The following is a 21,074-nucleotide window of genomic DNA, read 5'->3' on the forward strand; positions in this document are numbered from 1 at the left end:
GGGGCCAAATTCCCTCCAGCACCCTCTCTTCCATAGACAAACAACAAAAGAATGTGAACGTTAGAGCACAGAATGCAAAAGGTATAGAGTGATGGCTTCTTACCATCTCTTCATCTAGTTCACCCCTTTCTGTCAGGGGAAACACATTTTAGAAACAAAACAAAAACCAAGGACATTTACGTTGGATTGAATTTTCAAATCAGGTACCTCCCTGAAAAAAGTATTGAGTAATTGCTCTAAGACCCCAGTTGGGGAGCACTGTTTAGAAAATAAAATCCCGGGCTTGACATTGTGGTAACAGCTCCGTGGACTGGACGCTCCTTTTTCTTTTAAGCTCTTCCTCGAGTTGGTGGGTGGGCTAAGTACACAGAGGCCTTTTACATGGTACTTTGTTATCTTCTAAACAGAGCTGCTATGCATGCTTTCTGCTTTATACACAATGCATTGTTTTTTAAAGTAAAGCACGCGCCCTTATATTACCGTATTACAAAAGGTGAAGCATTGCAGAAAATAATTATAAAAATTATCTTACATTTGCATTAAATTTTCTAATGCTCATTTGTGTTTCCATATGTTTTTAAAATAGCTATGCTTAGGCCCGAAACCTGTAATACTGTCCTTAACAGGATTTTTTTCCTTTCTCTTACAGATGAAGAGACTCTGCTTTGTGTGCATGTATGTTTCAAGATCGCATTCTTTAAGAAAGATGTGATTAATATAGAAAACAGAAAAACAAAGCTACCTGATTAATCTGGAATAAATGAGCCAACTTTCCTTTTAGGTAATAAAATAGTGAGGATTCATTGGCTGCCCGGGACCTGCATTTCTTAGAATGAGAACACTGTTATTTGTTTATTATCATTATGGACCACAAATAGAGAAAGAATAAGTTGATACCACTCAGATATTGTAAGCCCTCTTAAAATTCTGTGTTAGGTGAACAAACGATCTGAAACAATTAAGTGTCTTACAGAAACGAACCCATGCTTTCAAAGACCATTAAAGCTTGCTCATATATAGATGTAGCATTGGCCTTGTAAGACAGTTTTAGAACTATTTTCCCTAAAAATTCTGGTATGTTTCAGTTTTTGCCAAGGTGTGAAGTGTCTCATGGGACAGTTAGAATGCTGGGGTCCTCCAGCCAGAAAGAATGTGGTTCAGAACGCATCTGTACCTGAAAAGTTCTACTTAAAATGGAAAACCTTTGGAAAAGTTTTCGACACTGTGAGAAAAATGTTTTTAGTAGGCAGTTAAGGCTTAGATTATACACTAATTGGAAAGGCCTTCATTTTTACAGTATAATTCACTTTCTTTTTCCTTAGTGATATAAATTACTAAAGCAACTTTATCCTCCGACACTCTGATGCCCTGAGGTTTGAATGCAATTTCACAAATTAAACACATGATACAGTTGGGGTACCTGCCTGGGTCAGAAGGTTGGGCATCTGCCTTGGGCTCAGGTCATGATCTCCAGGTCCTGGGATAGAGCTCCGCATTGGGCACCCTACTTGGCGGGGAGTCTGCTTCTTCCTCTCCCTCTGCCTTTTCCCCTGCTTGTGCTCTCTCTCTACATACACACACACACACACACACACACACACACACACACAGGATACAGAAAGAGGAGAACTGGCTTGCTAGCATTGCCAGCATAAATGCATGTGCTTACGAAAAATCACCACTGAGAAGAGACACCATCAAAATGCAAAAGGGGAGTCTTTGTTGGCACTTAGAGAAATGTAGCATCCAATAGTCAGCAGACTATCAGAATTCTACCATATTTTGAACCCACTCGAAGGGATGAGTCCAATTTTTGATACCACTTTTTTTTTTAAGAGAAATTCAGATATATATAAATTCCTTATACACATATGGACATCATGTAAATCAGTGAGAGGAATCGTGTACGTGGTGGAGGTTGAGTTCACTGTAGTCCTACTTCTGTGGTTTAAAATCAGTGCAGTCTCACAAGAAAATCATTTGATCTCTCTGGGTTTCACTTTCCACAGGACATCTATAAAACAAAAGGGTGGACTTGATGAATAATTTATAAGGATTTTGTTCAGTCTTAAAATTCCAACATTTTTGGCAGGACATTTTGAGGTAATAACTAAGGTTTGTCCTTCCAGCATTCCTGTTGTTGCCCTCCCGCATGGAGCCTCTAGCCTTTGTTATTCAGAACAAGGGTAAACACAGTAAACAATAAAGTAATTTGAATTTTTATTGTTGTTTTTAAACTCATTTTAGCCACAATAATCTTGAAACCCAAGGCATTTGATTGCAAGTGTGAAGCTATTTGATAGAAGTTTCCAAAAATATGACAGCCAAAATTTAAACTACATCTATGTAAATACTACGGAATGATTTGAGAGTTGGTTTTTCACCAAAAAGAGATAAAGTCAACTTCTTGGGAAGGAGAAATAAGAGGGGATGTGACCAGATTTTAGACAGTGATGAATCCCCGAATAGGATCCCAGTGCCATCTCCTCAAGCAAGCACTGGGAGTGGAGAGGACCAATAGAAACCTCAAATTATTTTGAGGGTTTCCCAGACCACAGAGAGCCATTGGCTAATTTCCTCAGGAGCTTGCAAGCCTCATGGAGAAACCCAACATGCATGATGGCGTCCGAGCAGCAGAGTGGCAATGGTAGAATGATCTTTTTAGGCAAAATGCCTGACGGCTGCCTCCCAGAATCTCATACTCCCTACAAGATGGAAAGGAAGGACTGTATCCCCAAAAGGAACACAGAAGTGGCTGAGAGGGCCAGAAGAGTAGAGATCTTTCACAGACAGAGAGAAGAGGATTAAAAATGAGCTGTTCTTGGAAAAGGGATTAAAGGCAAATATGTCAACTTGGATTTGGATGCTGTGGAACTAGGTGTTGACAACCAAAAATGAGCCAGAACTGTGCATCTGGAATCCAATGGCAATGGACCAGATGTTCCTTACTCCATGATAATAAGATTCCTAAGTATGGGGCCTCCAAATTTAGTGTCCAAGTGATATGGACTGAATTGTGTCTTCCTGAAAGTTCATGTGTTGAAAACCTAACCCGCAATGCGGTGGTTTTAAAGATGGAGCCTCTGAGAGGTATTTATATTTAGATGAGGTCATGAGGGTGGGGCCCTCATGATGGGATCAGTGACCAGGAAGAAGAAACACACAGAGCTTGGTCTCTCTCTCCTCCATATGAGCATAGAGAGACAAGGCAGCCATCTGCAAGGTAGGAAGAAAGCTTTCACCACAATCCAGAACCCAAACATGCTGGCACCCTGATCTCAGACTTCCAGCCTCCAGAACTGTGAAAAAATAAATATCTGTTGTTTAAGCCATCCAGTCCATAATATTCTGTTATGGTAACCCAAGCGGAATTAGACACCACATCAAGACACTTTTGACAATGAAAGGGTATGTTAAAATTAATTAGAATTTAATGTTTGAAATATTTATTCATTGAACAACTAATTCAGTATATTATTTATATTGGCTGATGCATAAAATAGTTTTTGTAAAAATTATTTTCAAAAATAAAAGTATTTCTAAAAAAGTAAATGACATACATTCTTGTAAAGCAAAATATAAAAATTATATTGATTGCCTGAACATAAAAAAATGACCACAAACCATATTTTTCTCTAATATTTTTCTTCAGGATGTGCTATTTCAATATGGTCTTATCTTTTTAATTTTTCAAAAATTGCCTAAGATCCTCAGTTACATTTTATATGTACACACTTGAAAAGGACACATACTTACTTTTTCCTATAGGCTATATAACATTTTAACTGAGGAAATATTTAGAGGTTCTGGATTACCTACTAAGTTCAGAGAAAATTCTAAATGGAGGAAAGTCTCAATTCTAATTTTTATGAAATGCATAAATGTATCAGCTCAAGTATTTTTATAGGCACTGTCTTTAGAGTTTTTCTTTTCTACAAATATACCCTATAAAGCTTTACCCTATAAAAATATAGTTCATAAAATAAATTCCCTATTTATAATAATTTTAATGTTTTGCCAAACAGATGCTGTAAAATCATAGGTCTTTTCAATTTCATTGCATTTCAGTACATCATATAATCCAATTATTTTTTTTTAAAAAAAGGAACAGGATCAAAGATTTTTTTTTCTGCAAGTCATTTCAAAGGCTTTTACAGAATTTTAAAATTAAATCTGCAGTTTGGGGCCTCATCATTTAATTTGTTCTTGTCTCTGTTTTTATAGGAATAATATGCCTTTGTTTGCATCTATTGTAAAAACTAAAGTTTTCAGGCTTCCAATTCATTGGATATTTTGATAATAGATTCCCAACCATTTTTTTTTTCTTCAAAGCAGAGTTAAAAAACTATGCAATGCAATTATAGAATTTGTAGGTTGATTTACAAAGAAATTCTCTTGAAGGCTGAAACATTTCTAAAATCTGAGGATGAACAGCAAGAGAGGAAGCGCTTATGACTTTGCAAAGGTATATTTTGGGTACTTATGATAAGCTTCATCGTGAGTTTTTCATAGTACTTTAATGTTTGTAAATTTTGACATCTAATTTCTCTTTCAAATGGTAGACTATTGACAGTTTATTGGATACAGTTATAACTTATGTGTGTGTCAAAGTCAATTTCAAGAGTATTTTTCCTCTGTAAGTTTTTTAATTTAATAAGACCATTATTTTAACCATGATGTGCAGTCCTCTGCTAAATTTGTATCCATATTAATATTGCAGAAACAAATAATTATATATTTAATGTTGAACTTTTTAACTGAACATACAGTAGATCTATCTTCAACAGACTGGTTTGTTATGTGAATTTAATGAAAGAAACCCAACCAATAGTAGAAGTAACTGATTTTCTGCATGAAGCATGTGATGAAATGTTCATAAAATGGCACCCTTTAACTGTTTGCAGACCTTTCCCTGTGCCAATAAAACCAACATATTACTCTTATCACTTCATTTTCCAAGGTGTACAGGAAACACTTGGATTCAAAAAATGAATGAAGGGTGCCTGGGTGGCTGGGTGGGTTAAGAGTCAGACTCTCAATTTTGGCTCAGGTCATGATCTCAGGGTCATGAGATCAAGCCCTGCATCTATGCACTCAGTACAGAGTCTGCTCGGGATTCTCTCTCTCCCCCTGCTCACGTGTGTACTTTCTCTAAATAAATAAAACAATATCTTTTAAAAAATGAATGAAATCAATTTAGAAGTATAGTCAGTTGATTTCAATCAAAAATCCTGCTTTAGAGTTTTTTATAAACACACTTTCTGCTGATGTACCTATGAAATTGGTATATTTGGGCATGATTTTCTAAAAATGATTATTATCTTTAAAAATTGATGCTGCAGAGCACCTGGGTGCCTCAGCCAGTTAAGCGTCTGACTTCAGCTCAGGTCATTATCTCTAGGTCCTGGGATCCAGCCCTATGTGGAGCTGCCTGCTCAGCGGGGAGTCTACTTCTCCTACACCGCCCTCTTGTGTGCTTGTGCCCTCTCTCTCATTAAATAAATAAAAAATCTTAAAAAAAAAAAAAGAAAGAAAGAAAAATAAAAATAGATCCTGGTATCTTCAGCATATTTGTTTCTTCCAGTTTTCATGTGATTTTTTTTTTTTAATGTGACTAGTTTTATCTCTACAGACTCCATGGCGTCAAAAGTATTTTGTCCAATACACACATTTGTTATCAATTCTCTTGACTGGACCCTGACTGGTACAATAATTGCTATAAGAAGTAGACTTTAAAAGCAGACCCTGGATGATGGGATATGGGAAATGGTTTGGCTCTGGTTTTGGACTTGAAGGAAATGTTGAGCACCTTTCCAGTACAAAATGGGACACTATTAATTTATTGCATGTAGTGCATCATTATTAATCAAATGAATCCACCTGTGGTTAGCTGTAATAATATTCCTGCTGAAGAAATTATTTAGAGGGGGAATGAAGTTTTTACTTGACCATTATGGTTATAGAAGGTCTTTGGCACAGGATGGATTCTTCTGAATGCAGAGGAACACTTATAAAAAGAAAATGACAAGTTCAGGTTTTAAGCTCTTTCTCAAAATTAAAAAAACAAAACAAAACAAAATAGAATTTCTTTGACAGTCCTATTTTTAATAGCAGATATTTCTTATTTTTAACAGTAACATGGCCAATATTGATAGAAAATTACACCCAAAATTTAATTGTGTGGTTGCAGAATTACAATGTCAATTGAATTCACAGTTTTTCCAAATATATCATGTGAAAATTAAGCCATTGGTTGAGTAGGAGTGGGGCTTTGAAACTAGGAAGAAGGACATCTGGTTGGACTCAGATGAAGCTGAGAAGTTGGAACCCCTGAGTCATGCTGAGGCTTTTTTGTCAGTGGAAATAGCTTGTCTTCCATGTCTGAGAATAACAACTTTCCCTGTGTTGGAAAAGCCTCTAATGACTTCACCTAGGATTTTTGTCATGCAAGGGGATGCACCATCTCTTTAAGACCCTTCCAAATACACTTGTTGCCTTTACACTCACAAATAATGTCAGATTTCATTGTGCTGCTCCAGGAAAGAAATTATAAATTTTGAACTAGGAGGAAATAACTTATATACCAAAAAAATTCCAGGTTTATATTGAAAGAAACCTGAGGAATAAATATGTATGGGAATAAGTCTTCAAGCTGTTAGACCAAGCAGGATAGACTAGAACACCAAACTGGGTCAGCGTTATTTATACCAATGAATGTGCTCACTCTTTCTGGCAGATTGATACCAGATTAACTTAGCTAAGCTGGAACTACATTTATCAGAGTTCCTTTCCATGAACTGGTCTGGATTAGTGTGGGCCAAATGACAAATGGTACCCGAGATTTGTAAAGTGAATGAGAAGTAGCAGCCATTTTCTTTTAATGCTAGGAAGCTCCTTGAAGATCCCAGGTCCCTGCTGCTCCCTCATACTGTCACAGATCTGCTGGGTTAACTTGTGGCATCTAGCTTCACCTTCTCCCTCAGTTTTTCTGAATTCTGGACCAAGTACCATAGTAATGAGTGTCAGCTTTGCTGTAGGCCACAGGATCCAAGTGGGAAGTTTGGAAGTGGTGACAGATTGTATTACTTTTGTATTGCTGTCATGACTAATGGCCACAAACTTAGTGGCTTAAAACAATACAACTTTGTTATCTCAATACGAAATTCTATAGGCTGGAAATCTGGCCTAGTATTGGCTGGACTGTATTCTTTTCTAAAGGTTCCAGAGAAAATCTGTTTCCTTGCCCAGTCAGGTTGTTGGCATATTTCATTTCCTATCTGTCATAGTATTGAGGCCCCCATTTCTTTGCAGCTGCCTGGTTAGAGCCATTCCCGGCTTCTAAAGGCTGTCCGCATTCCTTGGCTCTGGGCCCCCTTCCTGCACATTCAAAGCTCCACACAGGGGGTCAGTTTGCTCTCACACCTCATCCCTCCTGTCTTTCTTCCATTTCATCTCCCTATCTTAATATCGCCATGTTAACATCATTGATTTTATCTACACACGTAATTCTCTTTTGCCATGTAATGTAACAGTCAGAGGTTCCAGGTGTTAGTATGTAGATATCTTTGGGGGTGTAATTTTTATGTTTTGTACACAAACCCATGTGGGTTCCAGATCATTCTCAAGGATTCCAATTTTTTTTCTGCTCTCCCTTGCTTCACTATTCACCTTTCCTTTCCAACTTCTGCCCTACTGACCTTGGGTCTGGCATCAGTTCATAAGTAACAGGCACATACAAACTGTTGAACTAGCTCCCACAATTGCATAAGGTCAAGGTTGGACAATAAATCTCATATTCTGTATCATCTGTACTGCTTCTGTTTCTCTTATTGAAGCCTCAGTGATACACGAATACAGAATAGAAATGATTCTAGCCATCTATTTGGCTAGTTGACTAAACTTTAGATTCAACACTGGCCTATGCCAGAACTTCCCTGGCATAATGTAAACAAAGGAATTCAAAGGTTTAGGAGATGGGAATTTTGGAGTAGATTGATTACTTTCAGTCTGTACTCCCACTCTTCAATTCCATTGTATGAGAAGACCCACAGGATGACCCTTTCACTAAGACCTTGAGAAATAAATTAGTGAGAGGACACCTGCACCATTGAAAAGTTTTCTGGTGATTATCCTCTGTTGGCTAGATATGAAAATGGGGAATGGTGCCATCAAGATGAGTGCCCTGATTTTAATCTTAGGGTAACAGAGGTCAAAAGCTCTTAAAAGCCAAGGATGAGGTGGTTGTATTCAAAATAAAGGGTATCAGGGGTATAAGGTAATCAAAATGTTTTGACCTATAGGAACTAATTTGTCAGTTTCTCTAGAAATGATACAGATTGATAGCTTTCTAAAAATACTTCATGTATATAACAAAAAATACTCCAAATCTAGTGACCAAAATCCTACTTAAGTCACTATGGTGGAGAACTGTGGTCCTCTCCCAGTTTTCAGACTTAAGCCAGTTTATACACAAACCTAAAGCTTTCTCTTTGATGGGAAATCTGCTCACTTGTGAGGAAAAACCCTATGATACTGTTACAAATATGGTATAAATCATCTTCCAAGGAACCTGTAGCTATTTACTAGAATGTCTGTAAAAGAAAAAATATATATACATTTGTTGATACCACACACCAACACTGAAATAATGGTAATTTCTTAAAACTCCAAATTCCACTCTGGTTCATTAGTCACAATGGGGATTTATGGTGGTCAAGCAACTAAATGAATTCTTAGCCCAAGTGTGAATCATACTAGGCCCAGTAGGTCCACAAAACCACTCTGGTTATTTTCCCAGTTTCTGGATTTATGGTTGGAATAGATATACTTGACAACTGGCAGAATTATCACATTAGTTCTCTGACCTACAAAGGGCCAAATGGAACCTTGAACTTCCCCTCCCTAACAAGACAGTAAATCAAAAACAATATCACATCCCTGGGGAAAATGTAAAGATTATTGCTACCATCTAAGACTCAAAAGATTCAGTGTAGTGATAGCCAACATAACCTCAGTTTACTTGCTTATTTGCTTTAGTAAGAAAGCAGATAAATCTTAGATACTGTCTATGGATTATTGCAGACTTTATTAGGTGGTAACCTCTGTTGCAGTTATGCTCCAGGTCTAATGTCTTTACTGGAGAAATCAGCAGAGTTTTCTGGTAGCTGATACAAAACTACTGCTTAGGAAATGCACTTTCCTCCATACCAGTGTGTAAGAACCTCAAGAGGCAGGTTTTTCTTTGGTTTTTGTTTTGACTTGGCATGACCAACAGTATACCATCACAATCTTGCCTCAGGGTTGTATCAGATTTGTACTCTCTCTTCTTTTTTAAAAGATTTTATCTATTTATTTATCTGAGAGAAAGAGACACAGAGCAAGCATGAGCTGGGGGTTGGAGGAGGAAGGGCAGAGGGGGAGAGAGAAGCAGGCTCTCTGCCTAGCAGGAAGCGTGATAAGGGGTTCTATCCCAGGACCCCAGGATCATGACCTGAGCCAAAAACAGGCGATTAACCGACTGAGCCACCCAGAAGCCCAAGTTTGCTACTGTCAACTTTAATGTCATCTACAGGCATCTTGATTATCTTTCCCTTCCACAGAATGTCCCACTGGCCCAGGATAGTGATGACATTCTTCTGATTATATCTGTTTTTACTAAAAGTACTTTAGATGCCTCAGGAAGACATACGCAACACAGAAGATGAGAGAACAACTCCAAGAAAGTTAAGTAGCTCTCAACCTCGGTGGAGTTCATGGGAGTCAAGGAGTCTGACACATGTTGAGAAATCCTCTTCAAGATTAAAAATAATTTGCTGTATCTTGAACACCTACCACTAAAACTGAGGCATGGCATTTGGTTGGATATATTTTTTAAAAATTTTTGAGTACTTAAACATATACCATACTTCAGTGCGCCATTTTGACTAATTTGCTAGGTGATCCATAATACTGACTGTTCTGAGGAGAGACAGGAACAGGAGAAGCTGCTGCATTAAGTTCAGACTATAGTGTAATCTGCTCTTCCCCTTGGTCCTTGTGTTTCAACACTTCTGAAATCTAGAGCATCTAAGGAACATCTGAGGAGTGTTTGAGGCAAGTATGGATGCTGTATGGAACCTCCAGCAAACACTAAGAAGAGACTCACATCACAAACATTTGGGTTTGGAGGCAAATCCAGGCTGTCTTCTGTAGGTAACACCTTTTGAGAAAAAGCAGCTTCTGGCTTGTAAAGAGGACCTTGAGTTGGTACACACAATGAGAGGACATCATGTAATCTTGTGGCCTGGGTTCCTCTTTATAAACTGTGTGTGTTTTTTTTTATTAGTTTTAGCTGAGAAGAGCTTCCTCCTCAGACACTGGAGTTTCAGCTCTCTGGGGGTCCCACCTCTAAATTTCTAAGTTTTATTTTTTATTTTTTTAAAGATTTTATTTATTTTTGAAAGAGAGAGAGAGAGAGAGAGCATGAGTAGGGGGAAGGGGCAGAAGGAGAAGCAGACTCCCCGCTGAGCAGAAAGCCCCAATGTTGGACTTGATTCCAGGATCCTAGAATCATGACCTGAGTCAAAAGCAGATGCTTAATCACCTGAGCCACCCAGGCACCCCTAAATTTCTAAGTTTTAATAGTTCCAACCTCTTTTCTTTGTCCCTTCAGCCTCAGAGAAATACTTTCTGAAGTTTTTCTCTCAGTGTTATCCTACAGGCTTTTTGTTTGTTTGTTTTTGTTTGCTTGACCCTTTTAATAACCTAGTTAACAATTTAATCCGGTTAAAAATCATTTATAATAAGTAGCTCTTTAGATAACTGGTGTTATATCTGTTTCTTGATTGACATATCAAAAATAATTTGAAAAACCTGGTTTAGCTTTACAACATACAATAAATAAAACCACAGTAAGCAATGCTATGTGTTCTATAGCAAAAACACTTAACCTCTACTTTCTGCACATCTTTCATGAGGCAGACTATTGTATATTTTTTACGGCTTCATTCTGCTCTGACATCCTTATTAGGTGATTTTGTGTAGGTCTCGGGCGGTGACTGTTGCCCAACTGGCTGTTACACCAAGTGATCAGCAGGGGCAGCAGCGCCACACACTGAAATAACCAAGCCCTCTTCCTAAGTTGTTCATGATCCAGTGCATATCATCTTATTGGTGACATACCTCCCATGATGATCTTGAGATAAAAATGTTAGTTTCCCTGGGTCTGGAAAAGGTTAAAAAAATATAGAGGCTGATTATGGCTGGTCATCTTCAGATTTACCACATAAAAACTGTTCACCACGTATATGTATTGTACACTATTACAAGAAGCCAAAGTACAAAGGGCAGGTCTACCAAACCCATTCCAGATTTTTAATTTACTTTATTTTTTAAAAAGATTTTTATTTATTTATTTATTTATTTGAGAGAGAGAGAGAGAGAGAGATCACAGGAGTAGGGGCAGAGGGAGAAGGAGAAGTACCCCCCGTCTGCTGAGTAGGGAGCTTTATGTGGGACTCCATCCCAGACCCTGATCATGACCTGAGCTGAAGACAGACGCTAAATCGGTTAAGATCTCCAGGTGCTGTCCCCCAGATTATTTGAATACAGTTATTTATTAATACTACCTCATTAAAATTTTAAACTTTAGGGTAATTGCTAAATGAGACTGGACTCCAGAACAAAGAAATAAGCCAAGATAGTAGCAGGCAAATTAGGGTATACAATTAATACACACATGAACACACACACAACACACTCTCTTATTCTCATCTCTACCTACTCAACAATCTAAATCATTAGCAGAGATAAGAGAATTAAAATGGCAAAGGGATAACCCCTAAAGTGACTGATTCTACCCAAAAGAAGGAGAGAAAGCAAATTGAAAAAGTTTGGCCTGAATTATCAAGATTAAATTTCATGCCACAAGTGGAAATAAACCCTTAAGAATAACTATAAACCAGGGATAGAGAAAAATAAGAAAGTTATAATTATGGACACTTTATTTTTGTGACTATAAAATTTATTTCTGCTATGAACTTCACAATGATGAGGCATCTGTAAATTTTTTTCTTACATGATCTTTTTTCTGCTTATTTCTCCATCATTATCTTAAGCCTGTATTTTCCAGGCTGACTGAGGTTCTGATATCTCCTAGGCCACACTGATATTTTTTCTTCCCCTAGGGATTTATTCTTGCTATTCCTTCTGCTGGAAACTTTCTGGCATTTCGCATGTACTTTTCTCAAATTTTCAGGTATAATTTTTAACAGAACTTCCAAAGATAGGTTTTTCATAATCATCAAAATTAGCCCTTAGATCATTTTTCTTTATAAATAACATCATTACTTACTCTATCCTCTTTATCTTAATCTATAATTACTGTATTTATCCATTTATTCACTGCTTTATTATCTCTCTGCTATTTGAGTGTAAGCTCTGTGGAAGGGAGGAAGGCTATAGAAATCATGGTTTTTTGTGCACTGGTAGATCTCCTGTGAAGACTGAAATGCCAGCACAGAGCAGGTGCTAAATAAATACTAGTTTATTGCATAAATGAAAAAATAAATGCAGCATAAGAAATCATTAAAGAGCCAATGTCTTCTTTAGCCAAAGCTACAAGAGAGCTTTCAGCCCAATGGAGAAAGAACTTTCTGGGGGCATCTGGGTGGCTTGTTCTGTTAAGCATCTGCCTTGGGCTCAGGTCATGATCCCAGCGTCCTGAGATCTAGCCCAGTGTTGGGCTTCCTTCTCATCAGGGAGTCTGCTTCTCCCTCTCCTTTTCCCTCTCCCTCTGCTCATGCTCTCTCTCTCTCTCAAATAAATAAATAAAATCTTTAAAAAAAAAAAAGAAAAGAACTTTTTGATTCTATCAAAATGTATATCCAAGCCAAATACATTTTCTAATAGCTCTAATTTTCTATGTCCTATAGGCGCCTCCAAATCAACATATTTAAAGGTACTCATTATCATGTCTTCAAATTTATTTCTCCATTTCAAGTCATGGTGGAAAGCATCATTTAAACATGACTAAGTCTGGCCAATTGTTGCTCATTAATCTGTGTATTTGTTTATTTCCTTCTCATTCTTATTATTCTTTATTTATTTCGGTTTCTCCTATTCTGCAATGAATTCCTAATTAGTTTTCTTCTTATTTTCTAATTATTCTCCACAATACTTTTTAAGACAAATCTTTCTAAAGCACAAAGCTGATCAACTCAAAACTTTGTTCACTATTTCCCATAGGAACATAGTTCAAATTCCTTAGCTTGGTATAAAGAACCACCACAATTTGATCTTGTTCACCTCTTTGGCTTTAATTCTCAATGTTTCCATTTTCTCTCTATCTTCAAACTTACCTTTGCTTTTGTCTACAGAACTACTTGTAGTTCTCTGATCTTGATATACCTTTTTATGTCCCTATCTTAAGTCATCCTCCTACCTATGCCAGAAATACTTTTTCTCTGCCTGGTGAGAGCATACACGTTTCTTTAAGATTTTGACAATAAGACCTCACAAAGTTTTTGACCTTGCATGAAGAAATTGGCTACAGTTAAATATGGAATGTGCTATTTTCTGAGATATTATGTTATTGGTGTTGTTAAAAATTAACATTAAAAGAACTAAAGAGATAATTGAGCTAGTTGGTAATATAAGTCTACTGATTTCCTTAGGTTCTGGGAAATTGGACATCAGCAAATGATTTCAGAATCACAATTAAAATAGAACGAGAAAATGTATGAACTGGACCTGTAGAAAATCTCTTTTAAATGCTTTAGAATGTTTGATAACACTAATATAAATGACCACATTTTTTGCCCAATTCTGTTAAAAATTAAAGCAAAATAAAATTTAATAAAATATAAAATAACAATAAACTTGAAACAAAAGAAAATCTCCAAGTCAGAAGAAATAATGAATAATAATAATAATAAAAAATAGAGAATCTAGACTGAGTGTATCATTCACGGATATGGGCCCTAGACATTGGATACTGGGGTTTTTAGCATCTTTAGGGAATTGTAGATGAAGTCTTGAATCCGAAAAGGTAGATATTAAGAATAAAGCCCCCTGCACAAAACCAAAAACAGTTCAGACCATGAAGAGGGAACCAGTAAAGCTTTTCCACTTCCTAGGAATTCAGCAATAAAGGCACCCTTCTGGCACTGTAAATAAGAAAAAAAAAATGGCACCTACAAGAAATCAAAGGGCAATACTCAGCAAAACTTAGGGATTTGGGATGACACTACCTTAATTGTGTGGAGTTTCAAAAAAAAAAAGATATTAATATAGATATATTTTAAAATAAATAAATGTTATACATAAGAAGTTAATATAAAACATGAAGCCAGAGGACCCCAGGTAAAAGAAAACTTGAAACCAATTTCTAGAGGTATTCACAAGTTGTGAGACTCTCACACTTTTCCAAGAGAGGGAAGAGAGAGTGTGCATAAGAGAATGCTCCCAGTAAAAATATATAAACTGCAAGAAGACATTAATTACTGAGGGACAATTAACATTTAATAGATAATAAAGTTAGTTCCCCAAGAACTAGAGTTAATAGAATAATCTGAAAAATATTATAAAATAAATATGTCTTAATGATGATGAAGGAAAAAAAGAAATAGAGCCCATAATAAAATATATCTGCATGAAAAACAAACAGGCAGATTTGAATAGATTCAAACTTAACATTAAGAAGATGTTTGATGGGTCCTTGGGTGGCTCAGTAGGTTAAGTGTCTGCCTTCAGCTCAGGTCATGATCCCAGGGTCTTGATATCAAGTCCCAGGTCAGGCTCTCAGCTCACCTGGGAGTCTGCTTCTCCCTCTCCCTTCCTCCCTATTTTTGATCTCTCTCTCTCATAAATGAGTAAAATCTTTAAAACAAAATATGTTTGACATATTAGTCACTAAAATTAAAAATTTATTAGGGACACCTGGGTGGCTCAGTTGGTTAAGCATCTGCCTTTGGCTTGGGCTTCCTGCTCAGCAGGGAGTCTGCTTCTCCTTTTCTCACTGTCCTTCTCCCCGCTTGTACTCTTTCTTAAATAAATAAATAAATCTTAACAAAATTAAAAATGATAAGTAATGAAGTAGATTGGATATAGCCAAAGAGAGAATCAGTGAACTAGCATATAGGTCTTGGGAAAATACAGAATAAATAGTGCATAGAAACAAAAAGTTGTATGCTTATATTTAAGAATTCCAGAAGGTCAAGATATATATAAAGAAATATAGGGAAAATAATCTTCAAAGAAATACTAGATAAACATTGCACAGAGTTGTAAAAGAAATCCAAGAGAAAAGGTAAATTACCTACAAAAGTAGTGTCCTTTTGATTGGCAGCAGACTTTGCATCAAAGAAGACAATATAATCACATCATCTACATTCTGATGGACAATAATTTCCCATTAAGGATTTAAGACCAGAGAAATTATCACTCAATAATGAAGGCTAAATAAAGACACTTTTAGGTAAGCACTAAGAATATTTATCACTCCTAGACAGACCCTCACTCAAACAGCAACAAAATGAAGACTAAGAGATGTATTTCAGAGCAAGAAAGATGAGAAGAAGGTAAATGCAATAAATTTATGTCAATTACTTATGATAAAAATTTAATGGAAACCACTTAAAATATAGACCTCAAGTGTTTTAATTTTTCTAATGTTTCTTAAACATTTCTAGTGGCCGGATAGAATGTATGAAACAGCAGAAACATATCTGGGCTAAATTACTAGCTGTGGGACTTTACATATGCAATTATTTTTCTTCTACAAAATGAGAAAATCATGATAGATTTTGAACTAGTTGTCCTAAGGCCTTTGTCTACTGTGATTTTTGTCTACGATAACTGAAATTATTAAGCAAGGGTTTATACTTGTGAAAAAAAAATGTTAGAATCATAGATACTCGGAGTTGTAGAGGATCCTAAAGGTTATCTGGGTCAAATTATGGTTGAGTTTTTAATTTCTTCATTAGTAGAAAATGCATATTAACCTTGAATAGTTTACTTGCTGCAGCCCATATTTTCATTTCATTCTTAACATACTTCTAATTTTAGTTCTTATAAAAGTAGTAGGCAGTAGGGGGAATTACTGTGAGGCCTTTCTTTAAGTAAAATAAATAGATTTCCTTCTGAAAGTTAAATGGGAAATCTGCAAGTGGGTCAGGTTATAGGTTGGGAAAGTCACTTTAGGAATACAATAAATAGCTCTCCCATCTGTGAGACTTTATTATAACAAAGTGGGGTCTATTAATATTGTTAAAAAATTTTTTTAAAGGATTTTTGTGATGGTGTTACAGAACCTGGACTGGATCCCGACGGAAGAACCAAGTGGCACTTGAGACTTTGGAGGATTGGGAGATTTATTTAATGCTGGCAGGCTCAGAGGAGAGTAATCTCCCAAGGTCTGAGCCCTAAGCACAAACAGAGGGGGTAGTTTATACACATTTACTTTCTTATCTGTGCCACTCTTGGCGCCTGCTGCCAGTGCGGTGGGAGTGGGGGGTGGGGGGAAACCCAGAATGACCCTGGGGCTGGGACTGGGATTCCCCTGATGGATTGGTCTACCACCTTGGAACACAGATTTCCCTTATCAATGGAAGAGGACTATCTACCTCAAAAGCTTACAGAAAGGAAAATCCCCAAAGCACACACCCTTACTTAAGCTCTAGTGTCTTCTGACCAAAACTACAGAACTCCAGGAGGTATTAGTACTGCAGTGTGAGAAGTAAAACCTTAATTCTCAAAGATATTGAGAGAAAAAGGCCCAGGGCAGGTGAGTTTTTAAAATGACAAGGAATTCAGAAAAGATTAAGCATCGGGGAAGCTATGAAAGTCAGGTGGGAGCCATGGTAGGAAAAGGGACAGCAGCATATATTTTATGCAAAGATTTTGTTCAAGTCTGGGGCATCTTAATTATTGGAAGGAGAGAGCCCAATGGTTCTGTGTAACCTTCCTTGACTTTGTCATACATTTTCAAACATTAATCAAACTCTGAGAGAATCACTTCATGTCTTCTACAGAGTTCTCTTCCCATAAGCTATAAAAAGAATGGATCATTTTAATAGAGCTGTTGCTGTGTTCTGTGATTTCACATAGACATTTGATCAGAATTATTTTAGCACTGCCCCCAAAGATGAAACCAATTGTCTGTCTGAGGTCATAATTTGTTTTTATCTGTTATTTTCCTCTGACAATGAAATTCTTCTTTTTTTCCTCTAATTTTTGATGTATTTTGAATTGAACTGATTCTCATGGCTAAGACTGTAAAAGGAAATTAAGGATCTTCTAAGATCTTTTCCCAGACGAGTGGCAGCTCATACACTATATAAGGAATTTAAAGACAGAGTCATTTAGGAGAAAATTCCAGTAAAGAAATAAACAACAAAGATACAAAAAAGCACAAAGAAAGACTGGTTTATTCTCCCAAAATTATTCTGTGTAAAGACTTATAAACTGGCTTAAATCTGGATTTGGCTTATCATGGGATTACAAATTTTAACTTGTTCTTGATTGAATCAGTGATCTAAACTATCTAAGTAAAAGTCTTCTGTGTATCTATCTGCAAAAGAAATTGACCTTGAACGTTTGTTGTGAACTTGGTAAAATCCTGGTGGTTTGGTTGTGAGCATTTAACCAAAGTGACCACAGACTGCCTAAAATATGTGTCGCGTCTTCCTTGTACTCTGGTTCTCAGACTTGCGAATACTGGTGGTGTGGAATTTCAAAGTTCTTTTACCCACCCTTGTCTGCCTGTGAACAATGAAGAGTGTCTATTTATCAGTACATTGGATTCAGTTCCATTATTTTTCTTAAGTTCGCCAAAATTAAGTTTTCCACGTCCAGCCAATTTTCCAGAGTGAGATAGCCAGCCTGCATCTAATTATGCTATTACTCACCCTCTGATGCAGCCTCCCCCCTGCTTAACATACAGCTAGAGAGGAATGTAGATCCTAGGAAAGGCTGTCAATGTCCTTCTTGTCTACTGTATTATAATCAGTGGAACTCAACCTAAGGGGTCAAGAGAAGTATTACTACTTTAGATGCATTTATCGTAACCATAAGGAACATTTAACATCAACAAAATGAAATGCAGGATTTTTGTCAATACCTTTGAGATGATTATCAGTTTCTAGTTGACAAAACAGGCAGTGTATACAATAAGGAAAAGACGTCATGCCTGTCCTCACGTACTTACATAATATAGAAAAGACTGGCTACAGACATTTTGGAGATATTTTATGTTTGGGGGAATTCCTTTTTGGAACTTTTAAAACTGTGACCAAGATCGAAAGGAATTTTAAATGTCATTTTTGTGACACTTCACATAAAAGTGTCAGTGCTCTTTGGGAAAGGTACGTGAGAAGAGCATTTCTTTGATGTTTTCCTCTTGATCTGCTTTCTCCTTAAATCTTACTCCTTTATGGGGACCTTTTAGTCATAGCATCATTTTTCAACCACTGGATAAAGTGAGAGTCAAGAGTTTGGGTGGTAGATTCTTTTTAAAAACTAAGACATGATATAAAAATGGAGAATGATATCGATTTTATTTTTGCAGGTGAAGGGAGTTTTTTCACCAGTTGAAAAATGATGCCATGACTAATATGACATCATTTGGTCCCCCACAAAGTTGGCTCTTCTACAGACTTAGGAAGAGACAGCTGTGAGAGAGGCAAAAATCTTTCCATTATTAATGGGAAGCCCATTTTCGCCTGTGAAAAGGATCTACAATTACAAGGGTTGGGAATGACTATGGAGGACTGGTAATATCTGAGGGCCTCACACTAAGCAGATAGCTGAGGACTCTGTCCATGAACATGAATGCACAGGACTCATTGATTTGTTTTTAAACGTTTTCATGCCCTGATGCCAACAGCTGACAGGGAACACCAGAGGCTTCTGCTCCACACGGCCCCCTCCTGCAAACACCAAAGCCAATGATATATCATAGGATGCCATGCCCCATGGGTCTCAGCTCAGGTGGCATTCCCTAGGCTCAGGTTTTCTTCCTGACTCTTTATATAAAGGAATACATTTATGTTTCTTCTACTATCAACACTAATTATATCTAAAGAAGGAATTTAATCATGAGGTAGAAGTTGGGACAGGTTCCTTCCACCCGTAAGCGAATTTTGGGGGCTTCCCAGGACATTTAAAGACTAGGCTAGGATATGTACTTAAATTCTGACATTAGGTGATATGCTTCTGTCAGGCACAGCTTGCCCTATTTTCAGTTATCATAGCCTTTCCCAGGAAGCTGGGACTGTCTTGACTTTGAAGAATCTTTCAGTGTTCCTATTCATTCATCTTCTGTGTCCTTGAACCTGAGCTGAGGCGTCTATCCCAATTGAATTAGAACCTCAACAGAGAGCAGACTGAGGACTGAGACTCCATCCTGGCCACTCAGCCCTCTGGTAAAAGTTCTGGTGAAGAAGAAGGATGAAATTAATGACTAAAACAAGGCTTGAGAATTCACAAAAGACCTCCATTAGTCATGCTCCTCCACCCCAATCACCGTGGATGAGCGACAGTTGGCTGGAGTCACATCCCTTCCTGGGGTCTGAGCAGAACAGAGCGTCAGGGGTCAGAGGGGCCTTGGAAGTGCTTTCTCATGCCTATCAAATTTCCCTAATGATCCGGGTCCACCCCCTTGCTATTTCAGAACAGGAATGTCATCTTATGCATATTTTCAGAAAGAGGTGTGAGTGCTAAGATTTCCCTTTCCCTTCATAGCCAAGTTTGCCTCGTCTCAGGACAGGTGTGGTCTTGCTGTTCTTCACTGAGCTGCAGGCAGCTGGTGTGTTCCGCTTAACTCAAAGCATTTTTGTCCCTGGATTTTACCCTGGGAGGAGACTAGTTCTGGCAGGAGAGTAGATGAGAGTGAGTTGAGAATGCCACCTAGACAAGCTCTGCCTGGGCAGAGTCAGGAGTGCGTGCTCCAAAGGACAACAGGTACGGGACCACAAGGAGACACAGGAGAGGTTGAGGGGTCCCCGGAATGAGAGCACTGGAGACAAGGACTTGAGGCAGGCCTACTCTGAAAATCGCAACATCATTCTCTCTGAATGGCCCTCGCATGGGACAGTAGTGCCCCCTTATGCATGGTTTTGCTTTCTGTGGTTTCAGTTACCCGCGTTCAACTGCAATCCAGAAGCAGATGATTCTCCTCTGACATAAGGTCAGGAGGTCAGTAGTAGCCTAATACGACATCACAAGACCGCCATGGTTCATCTCATTTCATCTCGTTTGTAGGCATTTTATCAACTCCTATTATCACAAGAAGGGTGAGTGAGAACAGTATGATATTTTGAGAGACAATATTCATGTAAGTTTTTAACAGAATGTCATTATAATTGTTCTATTTTCTATTAATTACTGTCGTTAATCTCTTCCTGTGCCTAATTTACAAATTAATCTTTATCATAGGTTAAGTTTATATCGGAAAAGTATATTATACATAGGGTCCGTGGTTTCAGGCATCCACTGTGTGTCTTGGAACAGATCCCCTGCAGGTAAGAGGCGACAACTATAATTGCAAATGAATCTTAAAAATTTCAAACTACAGCTAACTTGTCTGCGCTAGTTAGTTTGAATCCGACATGGGCCTGTCTAAGCAGATCATGTCAATTCTCTTGCCAGGAGACCACCATACCAAATGGGTTTTCCAGAGGCCACAGAGAGACCTTGATGTTCAGATTCCCCATTGACTGGCTGGCCTCTGGAACCTCCAGAGGCCTAGGGATGTCATCTTGTAGTCAGATGTAAACGTGGTGCTTGAGTGTGGCTTTCAAAACAACCGTGTGGTAGGAAGATAACAATAGCTAGAACACTCAGAAATAAAAAAGGAAGTCTCAGGACAGTTCATACTCATTAAGGCCCTCATCTTATTCCTTATTTTACATGAGAAAATTTCCTAAAGACCAAATGAAACTTACTATCATAGACAACCACTTTTAATGTGTGCTTACCATGAATGAGGTACAGCTAGTTGATCCAAATGCTAATGTGTCAAAGATAGTCATGGTCCTCAAGAATGTCCAGTCAGGCATAAGAGAAGACATATTCATATATGAGATACACAGATGTGC

At 37.5% G+C, this 21,074-nt stretch overlaps 1 long non-coding RNA gene across 1 annotated transcript in view; it reads right to left on the reverse strand.

Annotated features, from left to right (window-relative positions):
- Positions 1-1,549: 1,549 nt before the first annotated feature.
- Positions 1,550-21,074, reverse strand: part of LOC106006397 — a 155,801-nt gene continuing 136,276 nt past the window's right edge. Inside the window, exon 3 of the long non-coding RNA XR_001180423.2 lies at positions 1,550-2,014. This is a non-coding gene — a long non-coding RNA (uncharacterized LOC106006397). The remainder of the gene's footprint in view (positions 2,015-21,074) is intronic.

Source organism: Mustela putorius, unplaced genomic scaffold, assembly GCF_011764305.1.
Source record: "Mustela putorius furo isolate JIRA1106 unplaced genomic scaffold, ASM1176430v1.1 tig00000242_pilon_pilon_pilon, whole genome shotgun sequence".
Classification (NCBI taxonomy): domain Eukaryota; kingdom Metazoa; phylum Chordata; class Mammalia; order Carnivora; family Mustelidae; genus Mustela; species Mustela putorius.